The following is a 26,531-nucleotide window of genomic DNA, read 5'->3' as shown; positions in this document are numbered from 1 at the left end:
TTACTTCAGTTCAGCTCTGATTTGGGTTATTTTTTGTCTTCTGTTAGCTTTGGATTTGATTTGTTCTTCTCTAATTCTTTCAGTTGTGATGTTAGGTTGTTAATTTGAGATCTTTCTAAGTTTATGAAGCAGGTATTTAATGCTATGAATTTTCCTCTTGACGCTACCTTAGCTCTGTGTCACAGAGATTCTAATATGCTGTATCTTTGTTCTCATTATTTACAAAGAACCTCTTGATTTCTTCTTTAATGTCATTATTTACCCAAAAGTCATTCAGGAGTATGTTATTTAATTTCCATGTAATTCATTAGTTTTGATTGACTTCTATTTTTATCGTACTGTGGTTTGAGAGTGTGTTTGGTATAGTTTCAGGTTTTTTTATTTTTTTTTTGCATTTGCTGAGGATTGTTTTATGTCCAATTATGTGACCAATTTTAGAGCATGTGCCATGTAGCAATAAGAAGAATGTATAGTCTGTTGGTTTTCAGTGGAAAGTTCTGCAGAGGCCTGCCAGATCCATTTGCTCCAAGGTTGACTTCAGTTCCTAAATATCTTTATTTTCTGCACCTATTATCTGTCTAGTACTGTCAGTGGAGTGTTGGAGTCTTGCACTATTATTGTGTGACAGTCTATGTCTCTTTGCAGGTTATCTAAGAACTTGTTTTATGAATCTGGGTGTTACTGTGTTGGGTACATACATATTTAGGATAGTTAGGTCTTCTTGTGGAACTGAACCTTTTAACATTATGTAATGCCCTTCTTTGTCTTTTTTTGATCTTTGTTGGTTTAACCTTTGTTTTGTCTGACATTAGGATTGCAACCCCTGCGTTTTTCTATTTCCCATTTGCTTGGTAGATTTTCCTCTATCCTTTTATTCTAAGCCTCTGGGTGTCATTACATGTGAGATGGGTCCCTTGAAGACACCATAACAAAAGTTCTTGATTTTTCATCTAGCTTGCCACTCTGTGCCTTTTAAGTTATTATGCTAGCCTGTTTGCACAGTTGCATTATAGTATCACTGGTATGTATAATTAAGTGTGTTTTTGTATTAGCTGGCAGTGATCTTTCTATATTTACTGCTTCTTTCAAGATCTCTTGTAAGGCAGGTCTGATCATAACAAACTCTCTCAACATCTGCTGATCTGAAAAGAATTTTATTTCCCCTTCACTTAGAAATCTTAGTTTGGCTGGATATGAAATTATATGTTGAAGATTTTTTTCTTTAAGAATGTTGAATATAGGTCCTCAATCTTTTCTGACTTCTTGGGTTTCCGCTGAGAGGTCCACTATTAGCCTGATGGACTTCCCCTTGTAGGTGGCCTACCCTTTCTCTTTAGCTGCCTTTCACATTGTTTCTTTCATTTTGACTTTGGAATATCTGATAATTATATGTCTTACAAAGAGTCTTCTTGTGTAGAATCCTGTAGGTTTTCTCTGTATTTCTTGAATTTGACTGTTGGCTTCTCTAGCAAGGTTTGAGAAATTTTCATGGACAATGTTTCCTATACCCTGGATATCCTATATTGATATCTGATATCATAGACAAAACATTGAAATATGTTCTCCAAGTTGTTTGCTTTCTTCCCCTCCCTTTCAGTGATGCCAATGATTCACATAGATTTGGCCTCTTTACATAATCCCATATTTTTCAGAGGTTTTATTCATTCATGATGATTAGTTTCCTTTATTTTTGTTTGACTGTCTTATTTCAGAGTGCCATTATTCATGTTCTGAGATTATTTCCTTTGCTTGATCTATTCTACTGTTAATACTTGTGATTACATTGTGAAATTCTTGCATTGTGTTATTCAGCTCTGTCAGATCTATTAGGTTCTTTTTTATACTGGCTCTTTCATCCTTAAGCTCCTATACGATTTTATTGTGAAAAATTTGAAATGCTTCATGAATGTGCATGCCATCATTTCACAGGGGTCATGCTAATGATCTCTGTATCATTGCAGTTTTAGTATATATGCTGCCCAAGTGAGCAGTAAACAGCATACTTCTAAGTAACTCTTGGGTCAAATAAGAATTCACAAGGGAAATTAGAAAACATTTCTAAAAATGGTAAAACAAAGCATCAAAATTTGTGTGATGTATCTAAAGCAGTGTTTAAAAAGAAATTCATAAGTTCAAATCTATATAATTTAAAAATAAAAAGGTTGAAAATTAGTAATCTATACTTCCATTTGAGAAGCTAAGAAAAAAAGGGCAAATTAAATACAAATTAAGTAGAAGAATGCATACATTGAGGATAAGATCAGAAATTAACAAAATAGAAAAAATAGAGAGAATAACAAAGCCTACAGTTGATTATGTAAAAAAATTAATAATGCTGACCAATCTTATCATCAGCAAGATTAAGACAAAAAAGAGAAGACACAAACTACCAATAACTAGAATAAAAAATAGAATATCACTAAAGTTCCTACGGACATAAAAAATGATAAAGAAATATAACCAACCCGATGCCAATAGGTTTGACAATTATACAAAGGTGATTCTATGGAAAATACAAATTAGTGGAACTGACAAAAAAAAAAAAAAACTACACGTGTAATCTATTAAAAAGGAATTAAATGTTATTAAAATGTTTACACAGAGAAGACTACAGATCCTGCTGATTTCATGAATGAATTCTACTAAGCATTTTAAGACGCAAGAACATCAATTGAATAAAAACTTTCAGATCATAGAGAAGCTAACACTTTTCTTCTGATTTTAAAAAAGCCGAGATAATCATGATGCCAAAAGATGTCTCAAATTACAGACTAATAGCCCAAAGGTGAAAAGATGTATAAATCCTATCACAAAATATTAACGAGTTGTAACCAGCAAAAATAAATAAGTATACATCATGATTCTGTGGGTTGATTCCTACTCAAATCATGAATGCAATTCATCACCTTAAAAATGGAAACAAAACCAACTTTTCTTGTAAACTTTTCAATTAATGCAAAATAATCATTTAACACATTTCAATACATAGAATAGAAATACTCAGCAAAATAGACAAAACGGGCATCTCTAATAAGAGGCATCTGAGAAAAACCTTGAGCTAGCACCATATTTAAATGGTCAAACATTAGACATTTGAGGGAATAAATAGTTCATCCATGATTTTTTTTTCCTGATTTTGTTATATCTTTATGTATAAAATTTCTATAAATAGAATTCACATGTTTTAAGTGCAGGATTTAATTATTTTTGATAAGTGAATAGAATGATATGAGAACCATCACAATCAAGTTTTAGTACACCTCCATCACCTCAAAGAAATTTCTCATGCTCCTTTGCGTTACATCTGTGCCCCAATCCCCCAAATCCTGTTAACTGCTAACTTTCTTTTACTGTTTCCCCGTTTTCTAGGATTTCATATAATCATACAGTATGTACTGGATTCATACAGTATGGCTGGATTCACTTAGTGTACTATTTTTGAGATTCTTTCATGGTGGATGCTATTTGTATCAGTAGTTGATTTATTATTATTGCTGAATAACATTCTGATGTATAGGTATACTACATTTTCTTTACTCATTAATCAGATGAAGGATATTTGAATGGTTTACAAGTTTATAGCTATAATAGACAATACTTTTAAGACATTAAAATACACATCTGTGTTTGACATCTGTTTTAATTTTTCTCAGTGGATAACTAAAATGGGAGGTGCTTGGTCAGTTGTGTACCTTTTTAAGAAGTTATAAATTGCTTTTAAAGTGACTGTACCATTTTGCATTCCCATCAGCCAATATACAAAGATTCTAGTTTCTCTACATCTTCATGGTATTGTCAGCTTTCTTCGCTTTTAGTTGTTTTAGGGAATGTATAATAGAATCTCCTTGTGGTTATAGTTGGCATTTTCTTAATGACTGATGATGTAGACCATCTTTTTATGTGTGTTGGTCATTCACATATCTTCTTTTGGGAAGTGGTTCTTTAAATATTTGACCATTATTTATTGAGCCATTTTTTCTTATTATTAAATTGTAAGTATTCTTTCTTTATACTGATGTAATATATTGTTAGATATATGCTTTGCAAATATTTTAAACCACTTTGTGACTGCTTTTTCATTATCTTGTATCTTTTTGTAAGCAAAGTTTTTTATTGCTTCTAAAATCTTGTTTTTAAATTGTTTTTATGATTTTTGCATAAAAAATATATTAAATTATTTTAAAATGTATATAAAATAAAAGGAATTTAAAGAGTTTAAATATACATTTTGGAATAATCTTGTTAATTTCCACAAAACAATGCCAGGAATTTCACTGGTATTGTGTCAAATCTCTATATCACTTTGGGAAATTTGATGTTTTATCTATATTGAGTCTCCAAATTGATGATCATGGTGTATTCCTCCATTCATTTAAGTCTTCTGTAATTGATCTTAGCTATATTTTATGATTTTTAGTGTGTAGGTCTTGAATATATTTTCTTAAACTTATTATTTCCATTTTTTTCTGAAGCTATTTTCAATAAAATCTATTTAATTTTCTAATTTAATTTTCAGATTGTTGTTGCTGATAGAAATAAAACTGATTTTTATATTGATCTTGTTAAAATCATGTATTAATTTCCATAGCTACATGCACGATCATGTTCTACATCCTTTACTCAAATATGAGTGAGTATATTTTTTATCTGTTCTTATTACACTGTCTAGAATGTCCAATATTCTTAAGTGGAATTGGTGTAAGCAGACAACTTTGCTTTTCAGAAGGGAAGACAGTGGAGGGCATCAGTCTTACCATGAAGTAAAATGATAGCTTAAGTTTTTAGTATGTCCTTTGTCAGGAAGAAGAAGGTGATTTCTATTGTTTTTAAGCGTTTCCATGCTAAATACGTGAGTTTGTCAAATGTTTTTGTGTTGTGATATTATCTTATGTTTAATTTATTCAGTTAACATAGTGTATTATATTGCTTTTCAGATTTTAAATCAACCTTGCATACACTTGGTAATACTTTAATTCTTGCTGAGTTAGATTTACTGACATTTTGTTAAAGATTTTCACATCTTTGAGAGTCTGTGATATTGTTTCATAGTTATTTTGTTATTTGCTTGTTCTGTTGTGTGATGTCTTTTTCTGCCTTTGGTGACAAAGTGGTACTGAACTAACAAAATTAGTCAGAAAGTAAACTTTTTTCTCTATTTTGTAAAAAAGGTTGTCCAGGTTTGACATTAGTACTTTCATCATAGTTTTATAAAATTCAACCATGAAGTCACCAGGCCTAGACTTTTCTTTCAGGGAATATTTTTAATTAGTAATGAAATATTTTACTTGATATATAGACATTTAAATTTTTTGTGTTGTTTTTTCAATCAATTTGGTAAAATAATTCAATGCCCACTAAGATAAGGTAAGGTACAAGTGTTTTAAACATAAAATACTTATATGTATAATATATATATGAGTATATGTATATATACCTATATGTACCTACATATATATACCTATATATGTATACCTATACCTATATATAGACATATGTAAACCTGTATATACACATATGTATACCTATATATACACACACACACACACCCCTATATTCTTATAGGTATATATGAATAAAAATACCTAATGTTTTAAAAATTGTACCTCCATATTTGCCATTTCCAGTAGTTTTAGTTTCTTCCTCTATATATGAATTATGATCTAATGTAACCTTTTTCCCACTGAAGTTCATTTAGCTTTTTTATTAAGTAGAATTCTACTACCAATGAATTATATCAGTATTTTTTATATTTGAATTGTCTTTATTCCACAACCACCTGTAAAAAAAGAGTTCTGCTAAATGTGGGACTTTTGCTGACAGCTTTTATGTTTTTGTTTGTTTCCTCTGTTTTTAACAACCTGAATAAGTCATTGCAAGGTTTTCTGGTTTCTGTCATTTCTGATAAGAAGTTAACTGTTAATCATATCATTGTTTTTCTGCAATTGAGGTTTAATTTTTCTTTTCCTTTGGCCAAGCTTTTCATTTTTATGTTAGTATGTCTAGCTCTGTGGGTGCTGCTTTTTCCTTCTTTTTCTTTTTAGTGTGTTTATCATATTTCAGATTGGATAAGTTTCTTGGGATCAGTATGGTTTTTGGTTTGTATTTTTAACTAAACTTCTTTTCAAATGATTTTCTGCCTTCTCCCCACCCATCTTTTACTGGAAAGCTATTAAAATGTATGCTAAAATATCTGATATTTTCCCACACATCTGTGACTTAATTTTATGTGAATTCTTTTTCTTTTTGTAATTTGAAATGAGTATCTACTGATCTATTTTAAACAATTACTGATTTATTTTGCCTTATCAATCTGCTGTTGAGTCATTTAGTGAAATTTTCATTTCAATTATTGTATATTTTATCTCAGAATTTAAAAAATGTTGATACACAATGAGTATATGTATTTATGAGTTATATGTGTTATATTGATGCATGCATACGATATGTAATGATCAAATCAGGGTAATTGGGATATTCATTGTCTCAAACATTTGTTATTTCTTTGTGATGTGAATATTTCAATTCTTCTAGCTATTTTGAAATATACAATAAATTATTGTTAGCTGTAGTCATCCTACTGTGCTACTGAACACTCAAATTTATTACCTATATCTAATTCTGTATTTTTACTCATTAACCAACCTCTTTTCATCCCTCTCCTCCCTGAAACTTTCCCAGCCGCTGGTAATCATTATTATATGCTCTACTTCCATGAAATCAACCTTTAGCTCCTACATATCAATGAGAACAACTGAAATTTGTCATTTTTTGCCTGACTTATTTCACTTAATATGATGACTTCCAATTCCATCCATGTTGCTGAAAATGACAGAATTTCATTTTTTTGTGGTTGAATTTTATTGCATGTATAATACATTCTCTTTATTCATTTGTCTGTTAATGGATACTGATGTTAATTTCATGTCTTTGTTATTATGAAAAATTTTACTATAAACATCAAAATGAAGATATCTCTTTAACATGCTGATTTTTTATTTGTGTATATATACACATATACACTTGAGATATATATATATTTGTGTGTGTGTATATATACACACATTTGAGATATATACATATATATGTATGACAGTGTGAGTTCTGGTTCACATGGCAAATATATTTTTAATTTTTTGATGAAAACTCCATACTTCTTTCTATACTGACTGTATTAATTTTCATTTCCACCAATACCTGAGTTCTCCTTTTTCCATATCCTCATAAACATCTGTTTTTTTTTGTCTTTTTGATAATAGCCATTTTACTATCTCCTTTGATATCTCATTGTGATTTTTATTTGCATTTTGCTGATGGTTAATTATGTTAAGCATTTTTTCAAGTGCCTATTAGCCATTTGCATGTTTTCTTTTGGTAAATGTCTATTCAGATCCTCTGACCATTTTTAAAAACAGATTAGGTGGTTTTTTTTCTATTGAGTTGTTTGTTTTGTTAAAATACATTTTGGTCATTAATCTATTGCCAGATAAATCTTTTCTCTCATTCTGTAGGCTGTATCTTTATTCCATTGATTGTTTCTTTGCTGTTCAGAATATTTTTGGCATGATGAAATTCAGAAGTTTCTGATGAAGTTCAGGAATATTTTGGCATGATGAAATTCTCTTTGTCTATTGTTTGATTTTTGTTGACTTACTCAAAATATCCTTGTGTAAATCGATGTCCTGAACCATTTCCAATTTTCTTATACTACTTCCAATATTTCCATTATTCCATTCCATTTCCAATATTTCTTTTACATTTCCAATGTTTTATTCTACCATTTTCATAATTCCAGGTCTTACATTTAAGTCTTACTTAAGTTTTGGTGTGATTTTTGCATATGGCAAGAGATAGGAGTCTAGTTTCATTCTTCTACATGTGGATATCCAGCTTTCTTCGCACCATTTATTGAAGAGGCTATTCTTTCCCCAATGTATGTTCTTGGCACTGTTGTCAAATATTAGTTGGTTGTAAGCATGTGAATTTATATCTGTGTTCTCTATTCAGTTCAACTGGGTTATGTGTCTGTGTTTTTTTGCAAATATTATGCTACTTTGGTTACCATAGTTTCGTAGTATACTTTGAAATCAGATAGTGTGATGCCACAAGTTTTATTATTTTTGCTGAAAATTCCTAGGCGATTCAGGGTTCTCTGTGGCTTCATATAAATTTGAATAATGCTTTTCTATTTCTGTGAAGATCGTCACTGGTATTTTCATAGGTATTGCATTCAATCTATATAGATCACTTTCGGTAGTATGAAAGTTATGAACAATATTAATTCTTCCAACCCATGAACATGGGATATCTCTCCTTTTTTTGTGTTCTTTTCACTTTTTAAATCAGCACTTAATAGTTTTATTGTATAGATTTTCACTTCTTTTATTACATTTATTCCTAGTTTATTTAGTTGTTTTTGGACCTGTTTGTAAATTGAATTGTTTTCTTGTTTTTTTTTTTTTTTTTTTTTTTTTTTTTTTTTTTTTTTTTTTTTTTTTCAGATTAATTGCTCTTGGTGTATACAAATGTTACTGATTTTATAAGTTGATTTTATAATCTGAAAGTTTACTTTTTAAAAATTCTTTCTTTCTATTTTATTTATTTATTTATTTATTTATTGAGACAAAGTCTTGCTCTGTCGCCCAGGCTGGAGTGCAGTGGCGCGATCTCTGCTCCACGATCTCCGTCTCCTGGGTTCAAGAGAATCTCCTGCCTCAGCCTTCTGAGTAGCTGGGACTACCTGTGCACGCCACCAAGCCCGGCTAATTTTTGTATTTTTAATAGAGACAGGATTTCACCCCATGTTGGTCTGGAACTCCTGACCTCGTGATACGCCCGCCTCGGTCTCCCAGAGTGCTGGGATTACAGGCGTGAACCATCGCTCCCGGCCTAAAAATTATTTCTACCAGACTTTGATGGAATCCTTAGGTTTTTCTAAATATAAGATTAAGTCATAAATGTCCCAATGAGACTAGAAGAATGGATGAATTCTTCTAGCAAGGAGAACTAGCAAGGTGCTACCTGCTCTCGCTACAGGCCTCTGGAATTCAGGAAGGGGACCTGTCTGCACCAGGGACACAGAGTTGGAACGGAATACTGCTTACAGGAATGGAAGGCAGCTGATGTGAAGCCCCGCGGGTTTGGAGCCAGAGTATCTGCAGTGGAGCACAGCCAGGGATGGCGATTCCCCTAGGCTCCCCTGGCTCCCTTAAGAGACTTTAGCTCTAGGGGAGCTATTGCAACTGAACTCTGGAGGGCAGTCTTGCCCATCAGATGGGGCCAGTCTGACCTGAGTACCCCTTGGTCTGCTTGCCTCTCCGATGGCCCCTGGCCTAGTTGCCTGCTTGCAGAGCAGCTCGGGTGCCCTGGGAGCCTGCATCATAGCTTCTGTGCCAGGGGACCATGCCTAACCAGCAGAGAGCTTCAGTAAGCGACCCTCACAGCCATTCACAAGCCCACCCTCTCCCTCCCTACACAGCAGCTTCCCCGGGCCCACAGCAGCCACCATACAGCTTTGCCAGCGCATGTGCACGTGAGTGGGTTTTGCTTTCCTTGACCTGTCAGCGCATGTGTGTGAGCACTCTGCCCTGCCACCGCTGCAGTGGGAGTGTAGTCCACCTCCCCGCCCCAGCACCACACCATCACACTCAGAGCTTTGGCAGGCACAGTGCCAGCCAGCCCTGTTCCGTTCCTGCCAGTGCCCCTTCCAGCCATGGGAGTGAAACTATGCACAGAGAACAGCGGACCTTCCCCGGCCCTGAGTGACCACCCGTGCCGGTGGCACACAGAAAAAGCACACAGACCTGCACCATTCAGTGGACTGCCTGGTGCCAAAACCATCACCAGCATGACTGTGCACGCAGTTCCCAGGAGGGGCCCCCACCACATTGCTTCTGCTGAGGTGAATGTCGCCATGGAGACAGGCCCTCCCCTCCCCCGGTACCCACTAGCACCCTGCCACAGCCAAGGAGCATGCACCCTGCCATGTGTAAAGGCTGCTGCTGGCAAATGCAAATGGGGAGGAGTCCTGTTGTCACCACACTATAAATGCTTTGGCTGAGACCACCCATTGGAGTATAGTTCAGGAGCAGATCAGCGCCCCTAGCACTGTGCATTCCTAACCTTGAGAAGCCAGAGAACAAAGTCGAGGCACAATACAAGTCCCAGAGTTAGAGCACGCAGTTCAAGAGATAGGAATCAAGCGCCGGTCACCTAGAATCTTCCAGAAACAAAGCCATTTGACTAAATCCACCATATACCACAATCAAATCTGTGAGGTCATCAAATAGGAATAGGATATGTATAGCAAAGTTCAGCAACTGTAAAGATGGAAGGAACGTAAGCCCACAAAGATGAGAAAGAATGACCACAAGAACCCTGTTAACTCAAAAAGCCAGAATGCCTTCCTTCCTGCAAAAAACTGCATCACCTCTCTAGCAAGGGCTCTGAACCAGGCTGAGATGGCGGAAATGACAGAAATAGAATTCAGAATATGGTTAGGAACAAAGATCGTTGAGATGCATCAGTATGTCGAAAGCCAATCCAAGGACGCTAAAAATCACAATAAAACAATGCAAGAGCTGACGGACAAAATAGCCAGCATAGAAAATAATGCAACCAACCTCATAGAACTGAAAAACAAACTGCAAGAATTTCATAATACAATCAGAAGTATTAATAGCAGAATAGACCACATGAAGGAAAGAATCTCAGAGCTTAAAGACTGGCTTACTGCAATAAGACCATCAGACAAGAATACAGAAAAAGTAATGAAAATGAATGAACAAAAGCTCTGATAAATATGGGATTACGTAGAGAACAAATCTGTGACTCACTGATATACCTGAAAGAGACAGGGAGAGTGTAAGCAACTTGAAAAACATATTTTAGAATATCATTCATGAGAACTTCCCCAACCTAGCTGGAGAGGCCAACATTCAAATTCAGGAAATTCAGAGAACACCAGTAAGACACTTCACAAGAAGATCAACCCCAAGACACATACATCAGATTCTTCAATGTTGAAATGAAAGAAAAAATGTTAAAGGCAGCTAGAAAGAAAGGTCAGGTCATCTATAAAGAGAAGCCCACGTGGCTAACAGCAAATCCCTCAGCAGAAACCCTACAAACCAGAAAAGATTGGGGCAAATATTCAACATTCTTATTAAAAAAAAATTCCAACTCAGAATTTCATATCTGGATGAACTTAGCTTCATAAATGAAGGAGAAATAAGATACATTTTAGATAAGCAAATATTGAGGGAATTCATTACCCCCAAATATGCCTTACAAGAGCTCCAGAGACTTAATTCTAAGACCTTAATCTATGAAACTACCACCAGAAAATATTGGGAAAATATTCACGATATTGGTCTGGGCAAACATTTTTTGGATGATACTGCACAAGCACAGGCAACAAAAGCACACATGGACAAATGGGATCCCATCTAGTTAAGACACTTTTGCACAACAAAAGATACAATCAACAAAAGGGAGAGACAACCCACAAAATGGGAGAAAATATTTGCAAACTACAACTACCCTTCTGACAATGGGTTAATAGCAAGAATATGTAGAAGGAACTCAAACAACTCTATTGGGAAGAAGAATCTATTAGTCGGATCAAAACATCGTCAAAAGGTTTACATAGATATTTCTCAAGAGTAGACATGCAAAAGCCAAACAGGCATATGAAAAGGTGCTCAACATCATGGGTAATGAGAGAAATGCAAATCAAAACTACAATGAGTTCTCATCTCACCCTAGTTAAAATGATTTTATTTAAAAGATGGGCAATAACAAATGCTGGTGAGGATGTGGAGAAAAGAGAACTCTCCTACACTGTTCATGGGAATATAAATTAGTACAACCACTATGGAGAACAGTTTGGAGGTTCCTCAAAAAATTAAAAATTAAGCTATCATGTGATCTACCAATTCCACTACTGGGTATATACCTCAAATAATTTTTTAAAAATCAGTTTATCAAAGAGATAACTACACTCCTATGTAAGTTGCAGCACTGTTAACAATAGAGAAGATTTAGAAACAACCTAAGTGTCCATTGACAGATGAATGTCTAAAGGAAATATGGTTCATATACACAATGGAGTACTATTCAGCAATAACGAAAGAATGAGATCCAGTCATTAGCAACAACATGGATGGAACTGGAGATCGTTATGTTAGGTGAGATAAACCAGACACAAAAAGACAAAGATTGAATGATCTCATATATTTGTGGGATCTAAAAATAAAATCAATTAAACTCATGGTCATAGAGAGTAGAAGGATGGTTATAAGAGGCTGGGAAGGGTAATGGTTTGTTGGGAGGGACACAGGGATAGTTAATGGGTCAAAAATAATAGAAAGAATGAATAAGACCTACTATTTGATAGCACAATAGGGTGATTATACTCAAGAATAACATAATTGTATATGAATCCCAGCAATTTGGGAGGCCAAGGCAGGTGGATCACCTGAGGTCATGAGCTCGAAACCAGACTGGCCAACATGGTGACACTCTGTCTCTACTAAAAATATAAAAATTAGCCAGGCATGGTGGCAGGTGCCTGTAATCCTAGCTACTCAGGAGGCTGAGGCACGAGAATCACTTGAACCCTGGAGGCAGAGGTTGCAGTGAGCTGAGATTGTGCCATTGAACTACAGTCTGGGTGACACAGTGAGACTTCATCTCAAAAAAAAAAAGTAGAAACATCTCAAGTTAACAACCTAACATCGTAACTAAAAGGACACAAATCTAACAGAAGACAAGATATAATCAAAATCAGAGCTGAACTGAAGGAGATTGGAAAACAAAATACCATTCAAAAGATCAATGGATCCAGGAGTTAGTTTTTTGAAAAAATTAATGAAATAGACTGCTAACTAGATTAATAAAGAATAAAAGAAAATAAACACAATTAGAAACAACAAAGGATACTACCACTGACCTCACAGAAATATAAATAACTATCAGGGAATATTATGAACACTTCTATGCACAAAAACTGGAAATTCTAGAAAAATGAATAAATTTCTGGACATATCCCCTCTCAAGACTGAGCCAGGAAGAAATGGATTCCGTAAACAGACCAACAACAAGCTTCAAAATGGAATCAGTTATAAATGGCCAATCAACCAAAAAAGCTGAGAACAATCTCCATCTATATCCATGTTGCTGCAAGGGACATGATTTTTGTTTTTTATTGTTGTTGTTTGTTTGTTTTAACGGTTGCCTAACATTTTATGGTGTATATGTAATTCATTTTCTTTATCCAATCCACTGTTGATAGGCACCTTGATTTATCCCATGTCTTTGCTATTGTGAAGAGCACTGCAGTGAACACATATGTCGTGTGTGTGTGTGTGTGTGTGTGTGTCTTTGATAAAATGAATTATTTTGGGGGAGTATATACCCAGTAGTGAGATTTTTGGATCAAATATTAGTTCTGTTTTAAATTCTTTGAGAAATCTCCAAACTGCTTTCCACAATGGCTGAAGTAGTTTGTGATTTCACCTTTCTTGACTTAAAGTCTGTTTTATCTGATATAAGTATAGCCATTCCTGCTCTTTTTCCCTTTCCATTTGCATTGAATAGCTTTTGCCATCCCTACATTTTTTGGCTTTGCATGTCTTTATAGAAGGAGTGATATTCTTGAAGACAGCAACTGTTGGGTCTCATTTTTTAAATCCTTTCAGCCACTCTATAACTTTTAATTGGTTAATATCATCCACTTCTATTCAAGGTTCTTATTGATAGATAAGAGTTTACTACTGCCATCTTGTAATTTGTTTTCTGTGGGAATTTTTTGGTAGATTCTTTATTCATTTTTTTCTCTATTATTATCCTCCTTTGTGGTAAAGGTTAAGTGATTTTTCTCCAGTAATATGTTTGATTCCATGCTATTTATTTTTACTTTATCTATTATAGGTATTTTTCATGGTTATCAGGCAGCTTACAAAAAATTTCTTATAACATGTTATTTGAAACTATCAACAACTTTGATCTCAGAGAAAAGTGTCAAAAGCAAATCCTACACTTTAATACTACAGCCCTATATTTTGACTTTTGACGCTTCATTTTACTTTTTTCGCATTGCCTATCTCTTAACAAATCATTGCAGTTATGTTGTTTTCAATAGTTTTGCTTTTGGTCTTTATAGTTTGATATGTGTTTTACTTACCAAAATTACAGTATTAGAGTATTCTGAATGTCTCTGCTTTCTTATTTTACTAGTGAGTTTTATACCTTCAGAGGTTTTTTATGTTACCTGGTAGCATCCTTTTTTTTTTTTTTTTTTTTAGATTGAAAACGTCCCTTTAAATGTATTGTATGATATATCCAGTTTGATCGATTCCTTCAGCTTTTGTTTATCTAGAAAAGCACTTATCTGTCCTTCATGTTTAAATAACAGCTTTGCTGGGCTGCAGTATTCTTGGTATGCAGGTTTTATTTTCCTTCAACAGTTAGAATACTACATCTTACTCTCCTCTGGTCTGCAAGTCTTCTGCTGAGTAGTCTGTTGAAAGCCATATAATGACTCCATTTCTTGTGTTATATTTCTTTTCTCCTGCTGCCCGCTGAATATTTTTTTTTAGTATTTCGATTTGCTAATTTGATTATGATATAACTTGGATAATTCCTCTTTGTGTTGAAAGTAATTGGTGATTTCTGAGATCCCTATAAGTGGATGATCTTGTCTTCCTCTTCTTTTTCTAGATTTAAAATATTTTCATTATTTCCTTAAATATGCTTTTTAAGCCTTTTCTATTTTAATCTCCTTAAGGAATTCCAATTATATGGGAATTAGTTTACTTGATGGTGTCTCATAAATTTTGTATGCCTTTTTCACTGTTTTTAAATCTTTTTTTCTCCTCTGATTAGATAATTTTATACGCTTTATCTATAAGCTTGCTAATTAATTCCTGTGTGATCAAGTCTCCTGCTGAACCTTTCTAAAGAGGTTTTTATTTAAGCTGTTGTATTACTTATTTCTAAGATTTTGTTTTGTTTTGTTTTTAACTTATTTCTCTATTGAATTTCTCACTTTCATCCTGAATTGGTTTTCAAATTTTATTTATTTTTTCATCCATTTTAAAAAATGATTCTTTGATCTTCTTTCAGAGGATGATTCTGATTTCACTGTCAGAAACTTCACAGATTTTCAGCTCTTTCATTACTGGAGCTCTTGGTGGCGTTCCTTGTTTCTTTTGGTGGTCTCATATTTCCCTGACTTTTCACAATTCTTGCATTTTGACATTGATGACAGCCTATTTGTGGAGACAGTCATCTCTTTCAGTTTTTGCAAGTGTTCTTTGGTGGTGTTAGACATTTACTTTCTAGTATCAGAGCATAAATGCTGGCCTTTACTGTTTTCCATTCTGGAAAAAACTTACAGTGATCACCAGAACTAAATCACAGCCCTGGAGCTAAATCATTGTCTTGTCATCATATCTTTGTTTGGGGAAGACTTAAAGTGAGCACCACAGCTTAATTATTGTCCTGAACTATATTGCTTCCTTGCTATTGTTTCCCAGTCTAGAGAAGTGTTAAGCAAGCACCGGAACTTAATTCCAAAATTTTGTTTCCAAACCAAGGGAAGGCTCCATCAGAGCTTCTGAGATTTGTGAAAAATCTAGCTAGGGGTTTGGGACTCCATTTAAATTGTGCCCCCTGAAGTGCCTTGACATCAGCTAGTATTTTCAACATGGTTTCCCTGCTGATTGAAGTGTTGAGTAACCGCCAAGGTCTGCGTACCCGTCATTGTGATCAACATCCTGCTCTTTGTTCCCAATTCATCCCAGGTAGTCTAGACCTCCTTCATTCCCAGTGGTTCCTGTGGGATGGTATCCGAGTGACCTTCCCATGAAGATTCCTAAACAAGCAGGGAGATGGAACATCCCCTCCAATTTCCTCCTCTCACCTTGGTAACCATAAGTCTACGAAAATTATCTGTGAATGGCATTATGTCAGGTTACAGGAGGGGTTGGCACAGACTGAAATTATTATTATTATTATTTTACTGGTTGTAACTTCTCTCAATTAGGCTTCTCTTTAAAGTTCTGGTGTATTTAGCCTGGTATTCTTGTTTTTGAATCGTTTCTAGTTGTAATCTTTGAGGTTAGTAATACTGGGTGACTCTTCTAATTGGCCATCTCACTGACATTACTTTTATATCCACAACTTCTGTTTGTTTTTTTTATGTTGAGATTCCTAACTTGATTATTTCTTGTATATTTACCATTAGTTCTTTGAAGTACTAATAAAAGCTGCTTCAAAGGATTTTTCTGCCAACTCTAAGTTGGAATAAATTTTGATTGACTTTTTTAAACTCTTGAATATGTATCAATTTTTTTGATTGTCTAGTAATCTCTTGGTAAAATTACTAGTTATTAAGTATTGTCTGAGCATTGTAGATAATACATTGTAGCAACTCTTGATTTTGTTTTGTTCTTCAGAAGTTTGTTTATTTTTTGCTTTAGAAGGGAATCAGCTTGTCTCAACTCAAACTGTTAACATTATCTCCATCATGGGATGCATAGTTTAGTGTGGTTCTCTGGAAATATCTCTTCTTCTCAGTTTATCCTTAAGCCAATGCTTTGTTTGAGTGGAGGTTATAGTTAGATACTAGAATCCAGTAAAGCTTATTCTTTACTGTATGGCTTGTGTTTAGGTGGAAGGAAACTTCTGAAGTTGTTAAAAATTCAAAAATATGGCTAGTATTTTAATTTTTTCAGGCTCTCTAGGATCTTCTGGTGGCATATATATTTTAGCAGAGAGAAATATGTGGGGAGTTTCTTAACTCAGCCTAAGTGCTTTTTTTTTTTTTTTTTTTCCCAAAATTGTCCCTTTAAATTTCCAGCTGTTCTTCTCTCTGAACTAAGTCCCCTACCTCTACCACTAAAACTGTAGGTCTTTGTTGCCTATTTTCTAAGGGATGAGAGTGTCCCTGGGCAAAAATATCACAAACTCACTTTCTGATCTGATGCAGCAGTGCACTATGAATAAACAGTTATAAAATTCTTGCTTGCTCGGGTTGATTTCCTTGTGGCCTAAAATTCATGTTTTTATTTTAAAAATTTTATCCCATCTTACCTAAGTTTTATGCTGAGAAGGCATTAATACCAACATCTTTTCATGTGGCTATAACCAATGTAATATTTTAATTAAACTACCTCTAAATCTCTGCAAATGCCATTCTCTAATCTGTAGCAAAAAACTTCAGTTTTGCTTTTTAAGAAATATTTCTTCTCTACAAAAAATATTTTTTAAAACACAAAACCATATATGCTTTATATTATCTATCCTTTGAAATAAAACATATTTACATATGCTTTATATCTTTTAAGATCTGATATAAATGTTGCTTCTTCTGGGAAGCCTTACTGTATTTCCATGGAAATATTTACTTGGCTCCTCATCTGGACTTTCACAGAAATTCATTTATTGTTTGTTTTAACAGATTTCATCCCTCATTATAATTATTATTATGGCTCCCTATTGTATGTATTTAACCACTAATAATGTAGATAATTCCTTGTAGAGGGACATGTGACTTGTACATCATATGCATTTAATATATGACTGCAGAATTTATGGTTACATGCAACTAATTCCTGACATCTTACAAAGGATATTTCAGTTACCATGTTTTCTTTAAAACTATATGGTTTTTAGTAAATTATTGAAATGCTTTTTCTGGATAATCTTTCCCTGTACCCTTTGGATCCATGTATACTCATATTTAATTCCCATTTCTCTCTATTATTAATTGTATAACTTCATGCATGTTACTTATTTTTTTGTACTTTATTTTCTTCACCCAAAGTGGAAAATTGATACATCACAGAATTTTTGGAAGGATCGTGGAAATATCATGTACAACATTCACTATATATGCCAGGGACATGATTGGTGCTGTTTAATTTGAACTGTTTTCTGCAATTCAGTGCTGACCATGTTTCTTTCCCAGGCATAGAAAAAGAGAAACTTTAAACTCTCAGCAATGTTATGTTGATGTATGGGAAACACAAGCATCCCAAATTATCTGCCAGGTATCTACTACTGCTGAAGTTCTTTGAAGTATATGTATAGTGAACTCATTGCAGAAAAAATACAGACTCTATAGCACACTTCTTGTCCTTATACTAGTTATCTAAGATTGAACATACGTGTTTATGTTTTGTCAGTGACATGTTTAATTACATTATTAACAGACACAATGTCGATGGTAATTTTCTCCAAGATTCCTCAAAGCTCAAAAGCATTGGAAAGAGATTTTAGTATTTCTGTTCCTACTCTGGAAAAATAACCTATAATTTTACATTGTAAACAAATTGTGCATCTCAAAGATCACTATTATTGCCTTGTTTTCTGATAGTTTTCTCCTCCCATGAACTTGTGTGGGAGGGAAAAGAAGTAGTGAACCTGAAATTCCACCGAATGTGACAGTATGTGGCCAGTAATGTGCCTAATCATATTTGCTTTAACCCTCACAATACATCTGAAAGACAAATATTATTGTCCATTTTATAGCAGGGAAAATGGTACAGAGAAGTTAGTCCGTTGCTTAAAGTCACACAGCTTTGAAGAACAGAATTAGGGTTCAGAGTCAAGCCTTTTAAATCTGAAGTTTATGACTCTTCCTCCTAAAACACCACTTATATGAAGGACTTTGAACAAATGATACCATATTGCAGTAGACCCAGCAATAACACTTTGTTTCATGCTGTGCCAAATGACTATCTTTGCGATATATAAAACCACCTGACACAACTGTGACATAGTCATTTAAAAATATTTGTAAAGCCACCACAAAAATGCTTTTTATAATTTAAATTGTGAATAATGCCAAGAATGTTAACTCTTGAAATATTAACTTGTGTATATACTCATGCTGTGTGCATATTAATATAAGCTTATTTTATATAGATAGGTCTAGTACTTTTCAAACGCCATTGTTTTCACTAGATTGAACTGTCATCTGCTTTAATAACATGAAATTCTTATTTCATTGCAGTATCACAAACAGCTACACTATGTTTTTTTTGACAAGCTGTATTTTTACTTTACGCTTTATTCTTGAAGCTTCAAAAATTGATACCAGTTCTTTTCAAGACAATGTGTTCAACACAGTGGGGTAAAAATACTTTTTCTTCTTATATTATCGAGTAAAATTCTAGGTGATAGTGTTCAAATATAAACTTTGTCTCCACTCATAACTCAGAAGCTTGTGGAATGCCTTGATAGTTTGGCAAACATGTTAGATTTCATGTAAACAGTCATACTATGTATTCACAAATGCATTCTTATTTTAAACGTGTCTTTTCTTGTTTGTGTTTCTGGTTTTTAATTATTGTGATTCCTGATTCAAGTATCTGATAAAAACTTTTAATTTTTTAAGTGTATGATAATGTTTTTAACTCTATGTCTTTTCACATAAAAAAGGCATAGAAATTTTTCACAGAGTGCAAAGACAGAAAGTTAAGACACATCATCTATGCCTCTAGAACTTAAGTAGAGGCTACATGAATTAAAAATGAATGCTTCCAAAAAATGTACATTTTTTCATTAACATCTCTAAATACATAAAAATGTGAAATCATCTATATATTTGCATGCCCATACATGTGTATATGTACATGTATATACGTACAATATAATATAGCATATAGGTGTATAATAGTTATGAATACTCACATTTATCAAGCGATTACTACATGACAGATACAAATCCAGATTTTGTGTGGTAAGAAGTTTAAATAATTTAGAAAATCTTCTATAGGTAAAAATAAAATACAAAATAAGACATACAAAATTAAGTATGAATGTGAATATTTACTTGGAATAAGAAAATAAATCATTTACAGTTACATAGTTTCAAAAGTCTAACAAATCTAAAACATGGACAATTCCAGAAAACTAATACATTTTATTAAAACAGCTCTAACAATCTACTTTTTTGGTTTTATGTTCTTTGATTATTTCTTCACATGACAACTATTTTGTCATTTTGTTTTCTCAAAGGGAGAAGAGAAAGGTAATTCCATCTTTCCATTAGGATTACTGGTTTTATTTAATGATAGTTTAGAAAAGATTCTCTCAGCCTAATAATTCATCTTTGGTAATGCCATGTAACTTTTTGGATTGTTGTCAACTTTGGAAAAACTTTTACAAAATTTCTTTAATATATTATTGTAAGATTGAGGAGTATTTTAGGTATTTTTGTGCAGTTACTCATCTTTAATATTCTTTGAATTAACAATACCTATGAAATAATTTGTCATCTCTGTTTCCTTACTGCAGTGGCTTATATCAGCATTTTGTGTTGAATTTATAAAAAAAAGCAATTTTTTTTTGCTATGAGAAAAGCTTCATTAATTAATTGGACTCTTAAATTAGTCAAGCCTATATATTACTTGTAGTAAAATCTTTTGCTTAATAAATTGCTGACTTTGGAATGGCCTGAAAATTATTTTAATTCACTTCTCATTGCTACAGTAATTTCTACTGAATTTATATAACAACACAAACAAACATTGTTTTATTTTGTATTTCACCTAATAAAAGTATATAGCTTTGTCAAATATATTTCTGGCAGAAGAACAAAATCCATTTTCACTTGGCATTTAGGAAAAGTGAATTTTTTGCTTTTACCATTTCACATATTATTAGAAGAATTGCTTGCTGGTTTGCTTTTGGTTCCCTAACTTTGTTTATTCTCCACTATCCACATACTTCTGTTGCCATGGGCCAGAGGACACTTTCTCGTATTATGACTCAACCTCTCGTCCCTCTTCTAGAGGTCAAAACTCTGGGTTAGTTTGCAGAGTGAGCCGTAGCAAGAATTTTTCTGGAAGCCACTTCTACAATTTCATGGCTTACATATCTACCATGAATTCCACGACTAACTATATCTAACCATAAAGAAAATGACTTCTAATCACAAGAGTATACCCCAAGAAATCCAGACAAATTATTGTCCTAACCAAAATTCCCCTTAGCAAAATTTCCCATATAGTAGATATCGCTCCAGTGGTATCATAGAAAAGGGAAAGTATAATGAATGAGAAGAGTAAGTGAAAAAAGTTATAGGTCTTTATTAACTCTAAATAACCCACTTATTTCTTTTCAAAATTTTGCAAAAATCCTAACCCCTTGCCAGGACCTCTCTAGGGCACTTGAAATATATATTATCTTCATGGTAAACTTACCCTATTTATAGTTCACATAGAGTATTTTCTTATATTCTACATAGAATATAGTCTACATATTCCACATAGATTATTTTGTCCAATCCTCATACACATTTTTTGAGGATAAACCACTTTAGTTTTACAAACAAGCATATTGAGGAAGAGAGAGAGAGACTGCATGACTTTCAAAATTATAGCTAGAACCCTGGCAATTTGATTCTGAAGTCTATTTTCTTGTCCCTGCCAGGCATTTTTAATTGCATGGGGAAAAGTGACTTCAGAGCATGTCAGTGGGGATGATTTGCTTTGCATCTGATCAACTTAACCATTGTGATTGTGTTAAGCTTCGTTTAGATTTAGATTCTCTTCACTCACACAAAACTGAAGTGTGTAACAACCTGAACTTGCCTTAACCTAGGCAGTCCTTTTGTCCATAACAAGCATGAGGACTAGCAAAAATGCACACACAGAGCTAATTGAATGAAGAGCAGATTCAATGTTGAGATGCATTTTGCTATATACCAATGAAAATCAATAAATTACAGCTGCATCCATCTGCATAGATAAACATAATGAAGAAGATGTTTACCATTAAGAGGAAGTTGTTGAAGTTTGTAAAAAGTATGCTTCCATTTATATAAAGTTCAAAATATAGGCTGTGTGTGTATGTGTGAGAATAGAGCATGGAAATGAAAATGATAATCACAAAATTCAGGATAGTGGTTGTAGGGTTGGTAGGGAAAGGAGAATAGAATCATAGAAATGAACAAAGGAAACCTCAAAGGTATTGGTGCTGTTTATTTTATTGTTATTTCATAAGGCTTAGAGACATGTTTTAAATATCTTAGATGTTAAATATTTAATTAAAACAATCAACACATTTCAATGGGATTTGAAATAATTAGGTGGGTAGTGGGACAGTTTTGGGTTGAGAAAGACCAAGCCAAAGAAATGTAGGCATAAGTAGCATAATTGGGTGAAATTGGGAGCTTGACAAAAAGTTTTCTGGCTTGGAGATTCCTATTCTGAGGATATATTCATGAAAAAGCACATCTAAGTGTAGGTCAGAATTTGAGAGAATGGACTCATTGAAATGCCCAAGTGAGGCAGAAACATCAATGTCCATTGTTCAAGTTGAGTCATATATCCCTAACAGAAAATATATTAGTTTGTTTTCAAGCTGCTGATACAGATATACCCGAAACTGGGAACAAAAAGAGGTTTAATTGGACTTATGGTTCCACATGGCTGGGGAGGCCTCTGAATCATGGCGGGAGGCAAAAGGCACTTCATACATGGCAGTGGCAAGAGAAAAAAATGAGGAAGAAGCAAAAGCAGAAACCCCTGATAAACCCATCAGATCTCATGAAACCCATTCACTCTCAAGAGAACAGCACCTGAAAAACTGGCCCCCATGATTCAACTACCTTCCCATGGGTCCCTCCCACAACACATAGGAATTCTGGGAGACACTATTAAAGTTGAGATTTGGGTGGGGCCACAGCTAAACCATATCAGAGAATAAAATAAGAATAGCTTTACAATTACCACGGTGCAAGTGGCAAGTATTTGGGGGCAATTTAGGGAACTAGTGAGCAGACATTGCAATGTTTGGCAACATTTCATTTGCTGTCAGAAGATACATCTAAAATGTTTACTATATATCAGAAATAATGCCAGGTCCTGTCGTAAGATATTGAGGAAACAGCCACACAGATCCTGTGATTTTTCAGGGGCATAAATTGTGTTGCCTTTCAGAAAACATACTCCTTAGGAGATGAAAAATAAGACAAAAGCCTAGTTACTGAATTACTGGCACAAATAACAATACCTGGTTTGACAAATTTGTGTTAGGAACTAGAGATCCCTATTACAAGGGGAGCTATTGTTACAAACTCAAAAATTGAGGAACTAGAATTTAAGGTAGAATTCTAGTCATTGGTGAACTTGGGGTAAGAAGATTAGAGAAGGAACAATAGCAATATGATAATTGAAGAAGGAAAGCTTCAATATTAATTTGTAAACAAAAGGCTAGGATTATTTTGTCTAGGATTAAAACAAAGTAGAACAGGTTGTCATGAAAGACAGGGAGGACGTAAGTTCTTTTCATTGCTGAGGTTAGTTACATATACATATGCATATACGTGTGTGTGTGTGTTTATTAGTGTAGGGATGGGGGATTAAAATAATATTGCAACAATGCATTGAAACTAAGTTGGTTCAAAGAAAGGTAAAACTTTGAATTATTCATAAAACAATGAAATAATGCCCACAGTGTCAGTAGATACACACACCTCTTCCAGCCCATAGATTTTTTTAACTTGTAACTGTTAAAATAGGCACACTTTTTGTTTATGTTTGGTGATATATGTTCACCTTTTTACATAGTCCATGAAGCAATTGTAACAATGTATCATAGTTTCTAGTACATAGTATGCTAATATTCATTTGCACTTTTTTTATTTTGTCCACTCTTCACCTCTCTCTACCTTGTTCTGTGGCCAGGGGAGGCTAATATGAATGGACTGCATCAGTGAGCATTTTTGCTTCTGGCTTGTCATTGTGTTTGACTAATAAAAGCCATTGACAGGAGATCAAAAGGCAGAAAGATAATACAAACAGGGCATATAGTTTTTAGTTTCTTCCAGCTGGGCCATTTTGGTCTTTACCAAAGCCACAGCTCCTGCCAAGCTACACTATCCAGCAACTACAACTGTGGTCATTGGGTGACAGTAATTTCTCCTTCCTCTTTCCCCTTCAGGCCTAGAGGAGGCAAGATGTCTCCTGTTGCAAGCTCCACAGTGCTTCACCAATTCTTGTTGGTCATCTGTAATTTTGCCCACACTTTTTAACAGTTTCTTAAATAAACTCTCCTAAATTACCCATTTGAAGTTAACATCTCTTTTTAGGATACAATCTGATACACAAAATATCCAAATGTTAGTATTTGAATGAAAGTTTTCTTTTCAGATTCAATGAGATAACAGTTCTGCTTTATTGACCATGGTTAAACCACCTGAGATAGCTGAGATAATTATTTGGCTCTGGGGTTGATTTCAACAGGAATGAAGTATAGAATGGGGGTAAAAGCATGGACCCCAGAGCCCCTGACTGACACATCAAAAGCACAGGCAAAATTTTACTATTTTTATTTGTATTTCACTCAATTATAGGTGAAATGTTTTTAATGTCCATAATTACCCAGGGATAAAATAGCATCCTTTGGAGATAATGCATACGTTTTTGTTGGAAATGTTCAAGCAGAGGCCCAATGAACATCATCAAGGCTTTCTGAGGAATAGTGCCATATTTGGTAGAATTTGAACTTCATTTGTTCTCAGGTATCTTCTTGTTCTGTTTTTATTGTTTTAAGGGACTATTTGCATGTCTTTCTATAACAGGTTACTAAGATGTCAGGAAATGCCTGTAATAATCCTAATCATGACAGGATATAAATTGAGTCTTTTGAGAATAAAAATCCAATTCTAAAGGAACACATTTGCAAATTTAGAGATAGCATAATATCTATTTTTAGTACCATTTTTATTTTTTCAAAACAAGTAAGTAAGTTATAGCACACTTTATTGAAAAATAATAAAGGTCACAAGGTAGAAGATACTTGAAACTTTGCAGATATTATGGGAGAAGAGAGAAAAGAAACTCATATTTTCGTTTTACTAGTACAAAGTCAGTAACTTCATATATCATTTTAATGTATTTATCAGATTAAAAGTAATTTAATATAATTTGTATTTTAATTATATGTAGTTCTTCTTTTCTTTAAAATATGAACTTACTTGATCTTTTATCAACTCTTAAAATTTATATGCCAAATCTAAGAAACATAGAATACAACATATGTTTTGAACAAGTATATTTCTAACTTAATGATTTAGGAAGGAAATGTGCCTTCTCCTGCTGTCAAAACCAGCATTCTTTTTCTAGGTTTACGCAGTGAACCTATGCAAGAATCCAATATCACCTAAATCACTTGGGCATGCTGCCATCAAGTTGAAAATCATATTTTACACAATGGTGCTTTCTTTCAAAAAACGAGAAAACAATAAATTTGTCTTATATTATGGGGAGGGTCTTAAGAAATACTATCAGTGAAAGAAGTCAGGGTCTGTTTCTAGTTGCAGTTGTAAAACTTATCAGCATCTTAACCATTCCAAATGTCCAAAGTCAAGAACAGGTATACAGCTTTCCTTTCGGAGACACGTTGAAATTTCTCACTGGGTGATTCCCTTTGCTGTCATTAAATGCATCTCTGATATCTCTGCAATTGCAACCTTTTTAAACTAAAGTATCTCTGTTCATTATTTAACTCTGAGTCCCTGAAAAGACAGTCTCATGTGATATGTTCTCTGTAGGTGCTAATTTATGATTGGCATTTTGATGGAGAGCTGTCAGATGGCCTTCTTTCTCCCCTCCTCTTCTACATTGATTTATTGGTAGGAGGAAGCTGCAATTGCAGTGGCAACTTTTTCCATTTAGACTTCACAGATATAGTGCACACCATTTCCAATGATTAAACAGAATGCAGCTGACAGACAGGTTTTCATTACTGAATCATAGAGAGGAGATGACACACTTTTTAATGGCATTATTTTTTTCTTTCTTGGATATTTAAGTCACAAGTGAGTACAATTTTGGCAGCTCCATTCTTATCCCCATTTGGACACATAAAAATCTTCCAATTTGGCACCCTAAGTGCCAAATATTGAATGGCAGCTTTAGTTTCAGAGTGATGGATGATCAAAATGAGAGGCCCGTTATAAGTCAAGTGCATTCTGAGAGATTTGGAAGGAAAGCTTCAAGTACTTGCTCAAAGTCTACCTGATACCTACTGGAATAAATATTGTCTTTAATGACTTTTTACAGAAGAAAATAGGTCAGACATATTTTAACACACGGATAAGCAGGGTAGGATTGACAATAGATCTTCTGTCAACCCCAACCCCTATTCTTCAGTCTATTTTTGTTTCTACTTAAGTGCTTTTAGCCACTGGCAGAGCTAACAAATGTTTTGACCTAAGATGGAGAAATGCAGAATTTAGTAGTACATGTCTGTGGCATTCAATTGATTTGACTCAAGTCAAGTTAATGGAATATGATCTAAGATCATGAGAATTGAATTCGATAAAAGTGATCCCTGGGTTTCTGTTGATGGCTGGAGTGTCATTGCTCAGCAAACCTATACAATGAGATTTTATATCTCTAACTTTAAGGGACTGTTCTTGAAAAACAACCTGTTATCTTTAACCAGCTACAGCTTCCAAATGATTTTCTTAGACAGCTATTTTTCCAGATTGATTCCACAAGTAGGCCTTCTTA

At 33.9% G+C, this 26,531-nt stretch overlaps 1 long non-coding RNA gene and 1 other non-coding gene across 2 annotated transcripts in view; both read right to left on the bottom strand.

Annotated features, from left to right (window-relative positions):
• LOC140709370 (uncharacterized) overlaps window positions 1-26,531 on the bottom strand; it is a 68,018-nt gene that overhangs the window by 18,042 nt on the left and 23,445 nt on the right. The window contains exon 3 of the long non-coding RNA XR_012089879.1: window positions 19,699-19,777. This is a non-coding gene — a long non-coding RNA (uncharacterized lncRNA). The remainder of the gene's footprint in view (window positions 1-19,698; window positions 19,778-26,531) is intronic.
• LOC119626296 (U6 spliceosomal RNA) lies at window positions 1,885-1,991 on the bottom strand. Its single transcript, XR_005242487.1, has one exon. It is a non-coding gene; the product is annotated as a U6 spliceosomal RNA (small nuclear RNA).

This window comes from Chlorocebus sabaeus, chromosome 20, assembly GCF_047675955.1.
Source record: "Chlorocebus sabaeus isolate Y175 chromosome 20, mChlSab1.0.hap1, whole genome shotgun sequence".
Taxonomy (NCBI): Eukaryota; Metazoa; Chordata; class Mammalia; order Primates; family Cercopithecidae; genus Chlorocebus; species Chlorocebus sabaeus.
The sequence above is the reverse complement of the archived record's forward strand: the minus strand, read 5'-3'. Positions and strand labels throughout refer to the sequence as shown.